At 38.9% G+C, this 17,402-nt stretch overlaps 1 long non-coding RNA gene across 2 annotated transcripts in view; it reads left to right on the top strand.

Annotated features, from left to right (window-relative positions):
- Nucleotides 1-17,386, top strand: part of LOC141555598 (uncharacterized) — a 199,036-nt gene extending 181,650 nt beyond the window's left edge. For both annotated transcript variants that reach the window (XR_012486275.1, XR_012486276.1), the window contains exon 3: nucleotides 14,578-17,386. This is a non-coding gene — a long non-coding RNA (uncharacterized LOC141555598). The remainder of the gene's footprint in view (nucleotides 1-14,577) is intronic.
- The last annotated feature ends 16 nt before the right edge of the window (nucleotides 17,387-17,402 follow it).

The raw sequence follows: 17,402 nt of genomic DNA, 5'->3' as shown, positions 1-17,402 counted from the left end.
CTGATAGATGACAGTCATTTCATATCTTAGTAATAGACAGTCTTTATGTGCTGCTGTGTGATATGTGAGGTGGGGGTGGGAGTGGAGGGAAGGTGAATCAATTAACAAGCATTTATTAATCAACTATAAGGAATGAAGTACCATGCTAGGAGATAAGGAAAAACAAACTCAAAGGTGAGAAAGTCTGTTTCTTTCTCAAGTAATTTACATTCTACTAGGAAGAAATAATATATTCACGGATAAGTACAGATAAGTACAGACAAGATAGCTAGAAAATAAATATACATGGGGAAGTGAGGTGGTCTAGTGGATGGAGCACCAGCCTGGAGTCAGGAGGACCTCAGTTCAGATATGTCCTTAGATACACAGAGCAGATGGTGAGGAGCAGGAGGAGGAGGAGGGATGACACTAAAAACTGGAATCAGAAAAAGGTGGAATTTGTGATAGGAGAGGAAAGCGCATTCCAGGCTCACAAAGGCACATATGGAGAAGATGAAATTCTGCATTTAACTTTGCAAAGAGCAAATAAGAGGGAATAATATGTTATCAGCCTGATAAGAAAGGCTAAAGGTGGCATTTAAAGCCTTTTAAGTGGAGAAGTTTGAATCTGATTTCAAGGGTAATGGAGAGCCCCTAAAGCTTCTTGAGCAGGTGAATGGCATGGTTAGAGTATGGCTTTAGGAATGTCAATTTGGCCTTTGTGTGGAGATTGGGGTAAAAATGAAACAGATTTGAGATAGGGAAATAATTAGAAGACCTTTGAGGAGGCCATCAAATAAACTATTGAGGTTTATCAGAAAGGCAAAGAGGTTTTCGATGAGGATATATTGTGTGATGAAAAAGAGTGAAGTGGATACTGGAGATATTGAGGACTAGAATCCATAAGACTCAGTAACTAATTGGATATGGGGATTAATGAAAATAAGGACTGGAGAATTACTCTGAGGTTAAGAACATGGGAAGTTGAAGAGATCTCTGTGTTTTCAAAGTAGAGAAATTAGGAGGAACTGTAGTGGGAGAGGGGGAGGAGAATAATACAAATCTATCATGTCATTCGAAACCTTCTGGAGATGAGTCTCTCTGCTCTTAGCCAGACTAGTTCTAAGACAAGGGATCATGGGTCAAGGAAGTTTTCAATACTCAGTCTCCCCATCCAGCCTAACCTTTTCCACTTCGGTATTTCTCCCTCCCATTTGGAGCCAAGCTATTGGTATTCAGAATAATAGCCTTGGATCCTCATCAGTAGAAATTAAATTGCATGGTAAAACAATACATATTCAGTGGGTTCTCATGGTCATGGCAGGAAAAGTAGAGGTTGAAAGTGAAAGGGGTCAGGTTAACCCTTAGTTCAGTAGGAAAAAAAAACCATACACACATGTAAGGATGTATGCGTGTGTGTGTGTGTGTGTGTGTGTGTGTATATACATGTATATATATATATCAGCCCTCTCCCCCTCCCCCTCCATCTCCATCACCAGCTCTGTCCTCCTCCCCCTCCAGCCTAGTTCCCCTTCTCTTCTACCCACCAGCTCTGTCTCCCTCCTTCCCTGGAAATCTGGCTCAAGGTTTGGTATAATCTGATTCTCATAATGAGCATGAAGGAGAATCCAACTCTAACTAACTAGCTAACTCTACCCAAATGGGTTCTTTCTGCAACTTGAGCCTCACTTTCTCCATCCAATAGAGATTATGATGGCAACAGAAAACCTGGCTCCCAATCCCATCTCTGCTACATGACAGTAACAATAATCACCACCACTTCACATCTATGCAGCACTGCAAGACTTGCAAAGCTCTATATTGTTTCCATCTTCTTTGGTCTTTGCAACAGCCCTGTGATGTGCGTATCACAGCTATTATCTCCATTTTACAGGTAAGGAAACTGAGATCGACAGCTATGGGCTTGCCTAGGATCACATTGCTTGGGAAGTGCCTAAGTTTCCCAGACCTCTGTTTCCTCATCTGTAAAAAGGGAAGATGTGGGGGTGGTAGCAGACAAGCTGGCTTCTAGGGCCCTTACACTTCTAAATCTATGGTCTTTTTAGTGACTTGCACAAAGTTACCCAGGAGGACAGTTCTTAATTGACCATACCATTCTGTCTCTTACTTGCCCCTTACCTGCAGGGTAATCTTGTGCAAAAAGAACAGAGGTTTAAGTCTAAAAGGGAACTTAAAGGGTATTTAGTCTAACTTCTTCCTTTTACAAATGAGTAAAATGAGGTCCAGAGAAGATAAATGATTTGTCCAGTAGAACACAGTAAATTTTTGAGGTAGAATTTGAATTCAGGATTTGTCACTCCAAAGTTGTCTCAAACTGTCTCTTTGGGTTTCTGTTTCATCCGTATATAATCAATCATTGGAAACAAAGATCTCTGAGATTTCTTCTCGCTCTGGAATGTTAGAATCCCAGGCTTTTTGTCCTGATGGCCTCAATTGTTGAGGAAATAAGATAAGGGACTGAAAAAGTTTAAAAAAAAAAAAGCACAAAGAGCACTGCCTAGGAAGGAATTATTTTGAAGTTGCAGGACTATTCCCAGAGGTTCTGTGCCCTAGACTGGAGGGCTCAGTCCGAGCCTGTGGCCAAGAACAGCCTGGGACTTTGTCCTCATTTTCCCTTCCTTGACTCTCAAGCCCAGAACAAGGAATGGAGAACTTTCCGACAGGAAGCCGGATGGTTTCCATAATGTGGGGGCTGCAGCCTCTCAGTCAGAGAGACACATTTTTTGTTGTTAAGCAGCTCTTGGAAACAATGGTTTCAATTAGCTGGGAATGGGGGGGGGGCAGCTTTGGGAGGAGTAGGCTGGGCTTCTAAAGTAGAGACTGTTCTGTGAAATCTGCTCCCCAATCCTGGAGAAGAGGCTCAATCTTTCACTAAAGAATCAACTCCTTTTATCTCTCTGTGGTGCAAAAGGCCAAATCAGAGGGACTGATCTAGGGGCAAACTATATCTAGAAGAGGAACCTTGAAGTATGAGTAGGATTCCCACAGGCAAATAAATGGGAGGTCCAGAGAGGGCCTTTGTCCACTGCCTTCTGAGTATTATGTACAACGGTAGCCAGAACCCTACCCTCATTCTTGCCATAGAAAATAATCAATCATATAACATTGAATATTAAAACTGAAAGAAGCTATAAAGCATAGAATATCAGAACCCAAAAGGACTTAGAACTAAGAATATAAAACAACTTTGGAAGGAAACAGAATCCAGAATGTTAAAGTTACAAAGAGATCTCAGACATCAAGAATCCAGGGATTCTTAACTTGGAAACCATTGAATTTATTTTAAAATATTTTGGTAACTAGTTTTGTATATATTGTAACCTGTGTCTTTTTATTTTATGAATTTAAAAGCATAATTCTGAGAAAGGAATCCATAAACCTCACCAGAATATCAAAGATATCTATGATGCACACAAGAAAAGGTTAAGAACCCCTGGCCTAGTCCAACCCCTTAGTTTTTCTGATGGGGACACTGAACCTTTTAAAGGAAGTGCTTTGTAATTTAAGAACCCCATCAGATTTAGGATGGAATATGCCATTAGCATCCAGAAAAAGAACTGTGAAGACTGAACATGGATTGAAGTATATTATTTTCACCTTTTTCTTTGTTTTTTTTTTCTTGTAGTTTTTCCCTTTTGCTTTGATTTTTTCTTTCACAATACGACTAACCTGGAAATAAGTTTAGAATGATTGTAGATGTATAACCTGTATCAAATTACTTTCTGTCTTGGAGACAAGGAAGGGAAAGAAGGAAGAAAGAAAAAAGTTTTGAGCTTGAAATCTTATTAAAATTAATGTTTAAAACTATGTTTACATGCAACTAGAAAAAAATAAAATATTAAGTAAAAAAAAATCCATCAGAATAAACTCAGGGTTCTAAGACAGTTGCCACAAATGATTTCCCTTTCTGAAGAATGAGCTTTGATATAAGAAATAATCAAAGTGAATCTAAGAGTCCTGGGCTGAGGAGAAAGAAATTAGATGGTAGCCCTATAGTTGGATAAGAAAGCACGAGAGAGAGATTGGGGTTGGGAAACAATATAAGGTCTTGAAGACAAACTCTAACCTTCTCAATTTTACCCCAAATGGCTCTTCTGTCATGTGGTTCTCAACTTGGGTTATACAGGAAGGGGAAGGACTAATAGTTCGATGAAATCAAGCCAGCCTGACTTGGGAGAAGAGCATTGTCAACAAGAATATGAATTTGTGGCTCAGTGAGGGTACCAGAGACCAAGCTAATTTTGTAATTGCCAAAAAATTAAAAGCCTGCTGTGCTCCTTCTGGATATGCAAATCTCATTCCCCAATTGCTTCCTCTGATGAGGTTTCTATGCAGATTTCTGCATACTAATGAGATCGCACTTCTTCACTTGTGTTTGAAGTGATGTATGTTAACAGCTCTGGCGGCCTCCCCACCTATTTCTCTCTAGATATTAAGTTCCAGTCTTTCAGGCAAGATGCTGAAGTGTGGAACTGCCTGACTTTCCCATGTGGCTCCAACCTAGTGCTAGGTTGAACCTCTGGCAAAATCTATAGAACCATGAAATGTCAGAGCTGGAAGGGACCTTCAAAACACAGGGCATAGAACGTTAGTATGATAGAGCTAGACGGGACCATAGAACTTGGAACATCAGAACTAGAAGGAACTTAGATGTTATCTATGCCAAGAACCCTGATCTTTGGGCTCTAAGGTCTGTGCTCCTAGATCTTCCACCAGGACCAGAAGAGTAAGATTGTAGTCAAATTAAAAGTTGAGTGAACAGTCACAATAGAAAGTCAAGATAGATATTAGGAAGGACAAAGAAACCAATGGTTAAAAGGGGAGCAGGTCAGAGTATTAAAGTATGGGTCCTTCAGATGTGGAAGGGTAGAGATAGATAGCTCAAAGTCAGACCTTAGAAAGCTTCTATTTAAAAATTAGTCAATAAAGTGTTAGGTCTTTAATAGTTCTGGGGCATTAAACATTTGCAAATTGACTTTACATCCACTATTCTTCCTTACCTACAACAAACTACATTCCAGCTGCACTGGCCTACATGTGTCATTCCATCCCCCCATCTTCATATCTTTGGAGGTTGTTTCCTATCCCTCTTTACTTTCACCTCTTGGAGCCCTTAGTTCCCTTCAAGGCTCAGTTTGAATGTACCTCCTATAAAAGGCCCAATCAGAAAACATGGAGAGTACCTACTAGGAAATGCCCCTGGAAAGTAAAAAAGGGAAGGGCTCCAGTTTGGCAAATTGATGCTTGTTTCAAGAGGGAGAAAGGAAAAAGAAGAGATGAGCTCACTAGTGGGCAAAATTTGTCAGTGGATGTCATTCTGGAGAAAAAAAAAGAATAAAAATTCTATAACTTTTGGCTTAAGCAGGCTGGCTGGTTGGCATGTTCTCTGTGTTATAGCCTTTTGTGCAGGAGCAGAGCCTCAATAACTCCTTGACTTCCTTTAATGATAATTCCCCCCTTCAAAAGATGGAAGAATAAATACAAGGGAATTTTTTTTTCTGGATCTGTGTCTCACAAGCAAGGAGAATCAGATTTTTAGGAATGGAAACAGTAGGAACTTTCCTTCTAGGAGTTTCTGATACAGAAGAGGGAAGCCTAACAGTTTCCCATGTGCCCTCAATTTAGATAAAGCAGATTTCTCAGGGATCAGAAGAAAGATAAGTAGAATTCCAAAGACTAAAATTCTACAAGGGAAGTAGGACAAGGAAGGAAGGGAACTTTACGAATGAAATTTTGAAGGCACAAGAAAAAAAAAATCACCTGAAAAGACCAATGTAGATACATTAACTATACTAACTATACAATTTCAATTTTTAAAAGGTATACAAAAAAAAAAAAGAAAGAAACATGAGGGCAGGCAACAGAGGATAGATAGGAAAGGATAAATAAGATGTACTAAAGCTCAGAATAAGCAGAGACTAGCTAGTAAATTAATAACAAAAAATGGATGTGTATAAGCATACTGGGAAAAGGAAATAGACAAAACCTTTGGATCATTACTTACAGTAGATGGGACAATGATAACTCAAAAGAGAAAGGGGGGTTGTGACTCAATTTTTATTTTGCTAGTTTTCTCTGACAATTAAAATGACCTTTGGATTGGAAAAGACAATTAAAATAGCTGCTAGGAATTTTATACCCTCAGTTAAGGAGGGGTTATTAAAGTAGCGCCTAGCTGCTGTGCATGAATTCAAGTTGTCTAGTCTAGAAGAACTATATCTTTGGATAATGAATGAACTGACTGCCATAACCACTGAGTAATATTCAAAAAGTCATGTGAACAGGAGAGATACTGCAGGATTAGAGAAGGGTAAATATCCTGGTTTTCAAAGGAGGGAAGAAAAATCAATCTGAATACTAAAATAGACCAGTGAGCTTGACTTTAATTTCTATATTAAAGATGTTGCTAGTGAACTCTAGAAAGGAAGTGATGACCCCAGAGAACTCCAGTGTGACTTAATCAAGAACATTTCATACTGGCAGCTCTTATTTCCTCTTTTTTTTTTAATGTATTACTAAAACAGTAGATGGGGGAATGAATGCATTAGATATAATTTCACTAGATTTTTTAGCAAAGCATTTCTTAAAGTAGTTCCTGCTATTTTTATGGACAATATAGACTTGTACTGTTAGGTATTTTTATCAAATATGCAGATACCATAAAACTAGGAATTATCTCTCCAAACTAGATAGAACCAACTTGACAGGGTAGAATATTAAAGCGAATCTAGGAGTTATCTTTCCAAACTAGATAGGACTAGGATCCAAAATATAGCTTGACAGTATAAAACATTAGACTGAATCTAACAAGATGAAACTTAATAGGGATAAATATAAGGTTTTGCACTTGGGTAAAAAAAGAAAAAAAGCCCACCAACATCCCAAGTACAGACAAATTATTAATAGTTTTTCTGCAAACATCTATACGTATTAGTGAACCACAAATTTTTTACAAGTTAACAATGTGATGTGGCAGTCAATGAAGCCAAAGGGGCTTCTACATTGAGAACCATCATTTTCAGGAATTAGGATGGGCTAGTCTTTTAAATTCTGCTCTGATAAGACTATATCTAGGGGTCTCAACAGCACCTTGTAAGAAACATATGGATAAACTGGAGACTGTCCAGAGGTAAACAACCAGAATGGGGAAGGACTTAAATCCTTACCATATGACCATATAATTATCCATAGAAGGAAGTGGTGATAGTTAGCCCAGAGAGAAGCTGGGGGGACATAATAGCTATCTTTTAAGTACTTGAAAAATTGTCATGTTAGAGTTTGGCCTCAAAAAGCAAATCTAGGAGAAAAAAAGGTACAAAGAAGCACATTTAAGTATTTTGGAAGGAATAACTTTCTAACATTGAGAGCTATCCAAAAGTGGAAAAGGCTGCTTCAGGAGATATTAAGTATCTACTCATGGGACTTCTTCAAGCAAGGCCAAGAGATGATCACTTGTTAGATGCAGTGGGAATTCTTTGTCAGAATCTATACATGTAGTTGATACTAAGTGATCTTAAAGGCAGGTCCTTCCAACTCTGAAATTTTGGGATTCTGTTACATGGTACCTATCTGAAGTTAGGTTATCATATAATCTCTCTTGAGGACATTTCAACTTTGAGATTTTTTGTTAAACCCAAGGAGGCATAAAGGTTCCATCATGCCAGATCTATATATCAGAATTGTGGAAGGAAGAAAAGCCATGATGGAGATGGAGTCCCTGAAACCTAACAAGGTTATAGCTGCACATACAATTAGTGACTCCCTTGGGAACTGCTCATGCATGAGGTTATATATAATAATATAACTATGTGTATATATATATATATATATGTATGTATATATATATATATATATATGTATGTATGTATGTATATATATGAAACAATATACATGTAGATATGTATTTATATATGTTTGTATGTGTATATATCTGTCATAAGTTCATAGGATCACGGTACTAGAATATTTTGTTCTATGAAAGACCTTAGAATATAAAACATAGAATTTTAGAACTATAAAGAGCCTTAGCACCTAGTAGAGCCAGAAGGAAAATAGAACATAAACTATAAAATGCTAGAGCTGGGAAATTCTTAAAATAAAATACAAAATATTAGAGCTGAAAGTAATTAGAGAACATAGAATGCTAATTTTACAACTGGAAATGGCCATAGAACATAAAATGTAAAATGTTAAAGCTAGAAATTACCAAAGAACATAGACTAATAGTATCCACTAATAGTGGAAAGAGCCTTAGAATATATATAGAAAACATAAACAATATAAAACATTAAATGTTAGTGCTAGAAGTAATGTTAGGACATACATGGATAGAATGTTAGAGCTGGAAAGAACCATAGAACACTATGTCAGTACTGGAAGAAGTGATCCTTGGAGATGATGTAGTCTTGTTTTACAGGGAAGAAGATGCTGTACAGGGCAGGGAAACTTCCAAGGTGTATTGTGAAGGACTTAAAACTCAAATCACTCTGGCTGTCATTGATTGGTCAACAAGAAGTCCTAGGCTATATCCCAGTTGGTCATTGTTTGGGCCCTGATTGACTCAGAGTGAAAGTAAATGGAAATTGTTTCTGTTTTGATCAGGAACCCTGAGAGTCTTCCTCACCCACATTGGATTTTTTTATTTTTTGATTAAGCAAGAGACCATTCTCCGCTTTACTCACTTATTCAGCTAGCCTTAATCACTAAAAACAGCTGTTGCTTCAGTCAAACTGAGACCTGTTAAAGACTTTAGCTTAAAAAGGCCAAAGTCTACCACTATATCAAGGGCCATCTCCAGTCATCCTGATCTCTATCTGACCACTGGACCCAGTTGTCTCTGGAGGAGAAAGTGACTTTGTACAGCCTTCCCTCACTTAAATCCAACTCATCTGCATGTCATGACCTCCCTGACATCATGGTCTTTTAGTGAGAATGAATGACAAACAACAAGAAGTAAACATACATTTATGTACTCTTTGTGAGTGCATGGGTATGTGTATGTTTATATCAATATTTCAAAGAATTCATTATTTCATCCATGTTTCCCCCATTGATCCAACCTGCAGCCCTTCCATACCTTGGAAGACAATTCTGACTTAATGTAGCCAAAAAACCCATTATTTAATTGCCAATATCTGGTAATGGTTGAGCTGGTACCCAGATGACAGGTATTATGCAGTCTATCTCTAGGTCTGTCACATAGAAGTTCTAGCTTGTAGGACTTGATGAAACTCTGCTTCTTTTTGCCACAACTTTTGAAGAGATAGAGCATTTTGGCACTTAGGTTGGTTGTCATCTTTTGTTCTCCAAGAGGATCAAAATGATATCACTATGTTAGTGTGTATCCAATTGGGGCTGATCAAACCAATATAAAGTCAGAATGCACTACAATGTGAACACAAATAGTCCTTGTGAACATTGAGGGTGGATTCTCTAAATCTGTGCATCTCACATTTATTTTGAGCTACTTCAATGATGCTTTTCTCATAGAGCACAGGACCATGCTGGGTAGTCCTGTGCCACTCACACCTATGTCATACAAATAATTCCAAAGATCTTCAGAGATGTCCTTGTATTACTTTTTCTGACCATCTCTCTTGTCTCCATTATACTCAGCATTCCAGAGACACTGGTCTCCTTGCTCTTCCTCAAACACACACTCCATCTCCAAATCCTAACTCATGTCTTCCAAGCTTTGAATATCTCTTTTCTAATCTCCTACTCCTCTAGCTTTCCTGACTTCCTTCAGGTTTCACGTAAAAGTTTCACTCCTTCCAGAAGACTTTCCCAGTTCTTCATTTTAGTGTCTTGTCCTATCTACATAAAATAATTTTCAGGCAAGTATACATTTGGTATTTAAACGATATGGCCAGCTCAGAATTGTGCTCTCTGCAGTAGAGTTTTAATGTTTAGAAGTTTAGTTTGAGAAAGCATCTCAGTGTCAGGTACCTTATTCTGCCAGATGATCTTCAGACACTTCAAATGGCAGCAATTCAGTTTCCTGGCACGGTATTGGTACCCTGTCCAGGTTTCACAGGCACATACTTCAGCACTACAATGAGACATTGGGGGAAGACCTTAATGGAAAAATATGTGTGTGTCTGGGTGTGTGTGTGTAAAAGCTTATGAAAGAGACAAAGGCAGAGATACAGAGAGAATCAAGTCAAAAGTGCCTAATATGTCTGAAACGTTGGACTAAGCCATGGGGTCCAGTGAAAGAAAGGCAAAAACAAAAACTAAACTAAACTAAACAACTCTTTAGGAGCTCACAGTCCATAAGTGATACAACATACAAACAACTATGTAAAAATCAACAATACACACACACACACACACACACACACACACACACACACAAGAGAAAAAGAATAAGTTGGAACCGGGAAAGTCTTCTTGCAGAAGTGGAACTTTTACATGAGACCTGAAAAAAGAGTCAGAAAAGCTATAGGAGTAGGAGATTAGAAGGGAGATATTCCAAGCATAGAAGACAGCCATGAAAATATAGTTAGAAGATGAGGTATGTTTGAGGAACAGAAAGGAGGCCAGTATCACTGGAATGCTGAGTATAATGGAGACAAGGGAGATTCGAGAAGACTGAAAGGTAGGAGATAGACATGTTGTGAAGGACTCTGGATGCCAAACAGGATTTTACATTTGATCCTTGAGGTCATAGGGAACCACTGGATTTTATTAAATGCATATGTGTGTGCATAGGGTTGTTGAAGGGTGCACCATGGGTTAATATGATCAGACCTTTGCTTTATAGGAAGATAAACTTGATAACTTGAATCAGAAAGATCAATCAGATAGATACAGATGAACAGAAAGAAACAAGACAGACAAAGGGACTGTGGAGGAAGAGAGGGGAAGGGAGATAGAAGAAAAAAGGAGGAGGAGGAGGAAGAAGAGGAGGAGGAGACGATGATGAAGAAGAAGAAAAGGAAGAAGAAGAAAAGGAAGAAGAAGAAAAGGAAGAAGAAGAAGAAGAAGAAGAAGAAGAAGAAGAAGAAGAAGAAGAAGAAGAAGAAGAAGAAGAAGAAGAAGAAGAAGAAGAAGAAGAAGAAGAAGAAGAAGAAGAAGAAGAAGAAGAAGAAACTAGAGGAGGAGAAGGTGAGGAAGGAGAAGAAGGAGGAAGATGGGGAGAGAGAGAAAGAGGGAGAGGGAGAGAAAATCTTATTTGCATTTCTAGGCAGGTTATTTTCATATTTTCATTACAGAAAGAAATATGATCTAAAGCAGGCCCATCTTGTACCCCAGCCAAGGAAGTTGCAGTTACCAAGGAGCCAAAGGAACTGGTTATAAAACTGTCTTCCTTCTAAGACACAGACACAAAACACTGAATGAAGCCTGTGCATATATCTAGATCTATGATATAATGGAAAGAATACTTGGACAGGGTGGGGTAGGGGGTAGGAAGGTTGTGTGTTAGAGGCATACCACTTGGATTCCAGCCAATCAATTATTCAACAAATATTTATTGATTACCTACTATGTTCCTGGTTCTGGCCAGTGATAGAACTACAAGTACAAATGAATGAAATAATCTTTACTTTCAAGGAGCTTCCACTCTGATGCAATAAACAAGCATATATGAGATATGTACAGCAAAATATAAAGTTATAAAATATAAATAAATGTATATATATGTATATACAATGTATATGTATGTTATATATGTATTACATTTTATGTGTATACACAAGGAGGCTTGGGAAGACACCAGTAGATGGAGAATCAGCCAGGGAAGTCTGAGCTGCATCTGAGAAGAAGAGAGGGTCTCTAAGAGGGAAAAGTAAGAAAGAACTCTAGTCAAGGGGGATGGATGGGCAGAGCAATTGCACAGAGAAGAAAATAGAGCATTATGTGTCAGGAACAGAGAAAAAGCTAATGCAGGAGGGACAGGAATGTCTAACGAGGCTTGAAAAGATAAGTTGGAGGCCAGATTGTGAAAGTTTTTAAAAAGCTAAACAGAGGAGTTTATGTTTCATCCTAGAGGCAAGCAGGAAGCCACTAGAGATGGTTCAGTAGGAGAGTCATATGGTCAGGTCAATGTTTAAGGAAAATTGCTTTGGTAACCATAAGCAGGGAAGGTCAGTCTAGAAGCTTTTGCAATAATCTGGCCTTGAGGTGATGGGAGGGTCAGAAGCAGCTGCTGATCCTGAGCAAGTCATTTCCTTTTCTGTTCCCTCTTTAGTAAAATGACAGTAGAAACCAGATCTCCCTTTCAGGTCTGAGTGGTGCCTGGTATAGAGTAAATGTTTAATAAATGCTTATTGATAAATAGACTTTCTAGATTATAGGCTCCCATCGATAAAGAGCTGAAATGGACTTCAGAGGCCCCCTCGTCCAATGTCCTTATTTGAGAAATGAGGAAGGGATGGGAGATGGGGATGGGTGGGTGGTGACTGATGGGTCATCAGGCAGGGCAGTGTTTCTCTGGCACAGTGTTCTCTTAGTTGCTGTACATACGAAAGTCAACCAATAATCTCCCTCCCAGATTTTCCTTCCTAATGCTTTTTAATAGAAACCGGCATCCCAGCTGTGAATAGTTAGTAATCCCTTGATTAAAAAAATCTGTGTTTTGGTGTGGCATCTAATCAGAGGTTTTTTTACTTTTTTCTGTCCATTGACTGCTCCATCAGTCTTGTGAAGCTGTGTCACCCGTCTCAGAATGAGGTTTTTTAAATGCGATCAATCAGATACATAGGATGACAAGAAAATCGATTATCTCGAAATAGTTACAATTTATTTAGGTTAAGAAACTCCTGGTAGATTGATAAGATGAAAAACTACCACTAACATACATATGGGGTTTTTTGTCTTTCTTTTATCCCCAGTGCTTAGCACAGAGGCCTAATACAAAGTATATATACCCTTAATAAATGTTTGTTGACTGACTCACCTCCCTTCTAGGATTAAAAGCCATAGGAATTATGGTTTCCATAGGTTTACAAAATGTTGTGCTCACTATAGTCCTGCGAGCTAAAGTTTGTAATACTTTATTGTTTTCCAAAGGTAGGTCATAGGCCAGTTTTCTGCCTCACCATCTAGTCTTCCTCAGACTCCTTGGACCCCATGACAATGTCTTGCAAAATGCAAGGCAAAAGGCTGGATTGCTGATCAGGACTGTTCCCAGGAGGCCTGACCATGTGCCCAGCACTCAAGGATTCAGGCTGTTGCTAGTCACTACTGACCCTTTCTTTTCCATTCCCTCTGCAAACTCCCTTCATGAGCAAACTGAGTCCCTGTACTGTGGGCTCTATGAGCCAACCTGTGGCTAATTCTTCTATACCCAAGAGGCAGACCATGTCCCTGTCTGCACCTCCTTTTCACTCTGGATCTCATGGCATCTGACCACTGCTTTCATTCCTTCCTTTCTTCAGTAAATCTTTATTGAGCATCTACTTGGCACAGTGTCCAAGGCCCTATGTTAAGAGCATGAGGAATACAAAGTTACATAAAACACAGTCTTTGACCTGAAAGTGCTTGACATCCTAATAGGAAGCAGTGTGGTACAATGGAAAGAATATTAGACCTGGGTTTGTAATACCTATGAGACCCTGGTAATTCCTCAACTTCCCTTCCCAGTTTCCTCATCTATAAAATGAAGGGGAGGATTGGCCTGGGGACATCCCTTCTAGTTTTATCTGTGATTCTTTACAACACAAGTATCTACCTCCCTCACAGCCTTTCCTGCTTCATTCATACTCTTCATGTACAAAACTAGACCAAAGATTCCCTAGTTTTATTATGCTCTCTCCTGCCTCCATACTTTTGTACAGGTTTTTCACCATTTCTGGAACATAATGCCTTTCTCTTCTCCTTCTGTTGACATTTTCTCTTCCATAAAGGTTCACTGAACTCCCATCCCCCCCTCCATCTCCCACTTTCCCCATCCCATTGCTGAAAAGAATCTTCCCTGACCCACTAAGATAGAGATCTCTCTGTCTTCAATTTTTACTCAGTCTGTATAAATCTCTCCTGTGCCCCATCCCACTTTAGAATCTTACTTATTGGTGCATGTGTCACATCTCCTCCATCAATAGAAGCTGCTTAAGGGAAAGGAAGAAGTTCTTTCCCCCCTTTTATCCCCTTCTTTAAACTCAGTGCTTAACACATAGTAGGCAAATTTTTAGTATGTATTAAATTGAATGAAAATATCTACAAGATCATATGAATTGCTGAGAGCAGTTTGAATTGATGATCAGATTATTGAAATTCTGACCTCCTTTTCTCCACTTACCTATACCATTCTTTCCTCTAGACCTCAATTCTGGATCTGGGAAATGGGAATAATTTATTCTTCCCATTTACTCACCCAAGAAGCATAAACCAGCTATTATGTTTGGAGTCTGGGTAGCTATTTTGGGGGCAAGGAGAGGGAGAATTCTGAAAGTATATGGTATAATGAAAAGATACTTGGCCTGAGAGCCAGGATGCACTAACTGGCTGTGTGATCTCATAAAAGTATCTTACATTTTCTGGACTCAATTTTCTCATCTGCCTTGTGGGAGGAATTGAATTAGATTATTCCCTGAGGATCCATCTAAACTCTAATGAGCATCTCTGTACTTCTAGGATTGACTGTGGTTCTGCCTCTAGGAAGTATTCTGAATGCTCCTACTCTCTGGATGACCCCAACTGGCAGGCTAAAGACCTTTGAACATCCCCCTTGGTGATGGGGAGACTCAGAAGAGCAATATCTGCTGCTGCCAAACCTTACAGCCTTGGAGAGCCAAAGACCATGAAGATATCCTGTTTGTCAGCGGCTGAGTCTGGTAACTGGGAAATGATCTGAGTAATAATTGTGGGATCCAATTATCCTCCTCAGCCTGATTGGGCATGAACTGGAAATTCCCTATAATATAGTTTAATTAAATTATTCCTCACCACCTCCCCCTTTTATGGACGCCTCCTGTTCTCATTTACTCAGCTCTTAAAGCTCCTTCAGAAACCTCCTCAAAGGGGTTTGACTGGTTCCTTGCCACTTCCCGCCCTTCCTTTCCCCTTTGCCCAGGCACTTTACTCTGTGGTCTGGCTGGGTGGGGAGAATTTGAGTGCCCATTTCCCCTTTTAGCCAGGAGTGGGCAAGAGGCTGGATCATTATTAAGTCCCAGGGAGATAAAAATCCCAGGCAAAGTTTTTTCTTGGGTTTGGGCCTGGAACTTGTGCAATCAGAATTTTTGTTCAGAAGAGATAAAAAGCCTAAAACAAGATAACAGAGGCCATCGGATGCATTTAACTTGGTGACTCATCAGATTTACAGAGCAACCCTGGATTCTGAGGAATGGTTTGCATATGGAATCATAGAATGTCAGAGCTAAAAGGATTCTTAGAAGATAGAACACAGAATGTTAGAACTGGTAGGGACATTAGAAAGCAGAATGTCATAGTTAAAAGAGGCCTTGCAACAGAATATCAAAGGAGACCTCAGAATAAATAGAATTACAAAGGCATAGAATATCAAATATCAGAAGAAGAAGGACTCAGAATCAAAAAAAATATTAGAACCGGATATTAAAGATGGGAGGGGCCTTATAACAGAATATAAATGGTGTTAGCACCTTGCAACACAAAATGTGCACATAAAATATTAGAACTGGAAAGAAACTAATATAACAGAGTCACAGATCTTAGATATGATCTGATCCTCAGTATTTGTACTTGAGTGGGAATCTCCTCTACAACATTTCCTTGGTCATTCAGCTTTCATTTCAAGGTCTGTAGTGAGTGAAATGTTTCCCATCCCCCAAACTCTATTTTAAAACCTCTCATATCAGCTCTGGTCTGTTTCTCCACCAAGAACAACTCACAACTCCTCCCAAATGATTAAGACCAGAGAATCAGTTAGTATCCAAGATGGGGATAGGGAATAAGAAAGGAAAGGTTCACACACTTGCTGTTGGACTAAGAAGTGTGTTGAATCTGAATGGCATTTAGGTAATACCCATTAGTGTTTTTTAGAATTTCAAGTTTTTCCTTTGAAATCCCTACAGGTAGCATGATTGGACCTTATTGGCTGGATGATAAGGACAAATGGAGACAAATCTAGATGAAATCTAGGAGGATGGTCAAGGAACCAGAAATCACACCATAGAACAATTCATTGTAACAGGAGGGGATTTTTAGCCTAAAGGTGAGGGAGGGGCATCATTCATGTCATCAAATGTCTGAAGGACTACAATGGTAGAAGGATTAGTCTGGCCCTACTCAGTCTCAGAGAGCAAATGTAGAAACAGGTGTTGAAAGTTGTAGATTTTTGGCTCAATCTAAGGAAAAACTTCCTAATAATCAGAGCTATCTAAGAGTGGAAAGGGAAATCTCAGGAAATGAATATCATATCATTAGAAGTCTTCATGAAGAAGCTGGTTGACTATTTGTCAGGGAAAGAAATTCTTGCTCAGGTATACATTATATTGAATGATCTCTGAGGTCTTTCTACTCTCTGACCAGGCATGTTGTAGTGCTCCTGGGGGTCACATATTCAACATTGTCTGCTTCCTTTAGTTCTTTTAGTCCCTCTACCCAAAATGTGCCTGAGATGACACCAGATGTCATCAAGGCTTTTTGACTTGAGAGGTAGTTTTTGAAGAAGAAAATAAGCTTCACTAGCCCCAGAATTGTACAGCATTCTCTCCATTTGCCCTCTTCCATTTTTCAGTTGAGAAGATTTAGAGACAAATGGGAGCAGCATGTCACAGGTTCATCTAGAATACAGGAATCAGGGGAGAATGAAGAAAAGATCAAATAATTCCTCATGTAAATTTGGCTGCCATAACACTTCGACCTTCTTTAGCCACATGGCATTAACTGGTTTTCAGAATTTGGTGCCCCTCTCTCTTTTTAACATTACCTACTATTATTACCCTTCATACATTTTATACTCCAGCCAAAGTACAAAATTCTCCTCCTCCTGCTCCCTATCCTTTATCTCAAATTCTTCAGTCTTATGCTTTTTTTGCCTTTAGTCATGCTGTTCCTTTTGCCTACTTCTGTCCTCTATCCTTCCCCTCCTCCTCTTCCTCTTCCTCCTCACCTGTTCTAATCCTACCCATCCTTAAAAGCCCAACTCAAATTCACTCTTCTCCAGGAAGATTTTACTGCCATCCCCATCCCCCTAAGAAATCAGCAATAACTTTCTCCCTTGAAATTCCATAGCACCACATTCCTCAATTCTCTAATGCATTTACAATGCAATTATATGTATTAGAGCTATCTGTGTTTGTATATTATTCTTCTTAGATGACAGCAAGTGTCAGAGGGCATGTTTTATTTACGTTTTACTATATCTAATATACTTCCTGATGCCTATTACAATGCTTTGTACATAATAGATAATAGATTTGAATGAGTGATATATAACTTTTCCTGTAATTATTCATTAAAGTTTTATCTGTAAAGAT

This window comes from Sminthopsis crassicaudata, chromosome 2, assembly GCF_048593235.1.
Source record: "Sminthopsis crassicaudata isolate SCR6 chromosome 2, ASM4859323v1, whole genome shotgun sequence".
Classification (NCBI taxonomy): domain Eukaryota; kingdom Metazoa; phylum Chordata; class Mammalia; order Dasyuromorphia; family Dasyuridae; genus Sminthopsis; species Sminthopsis crassicaudata.
This window is presented reverse-complemented; position numbering and strand designations above follow the sequence as displayed.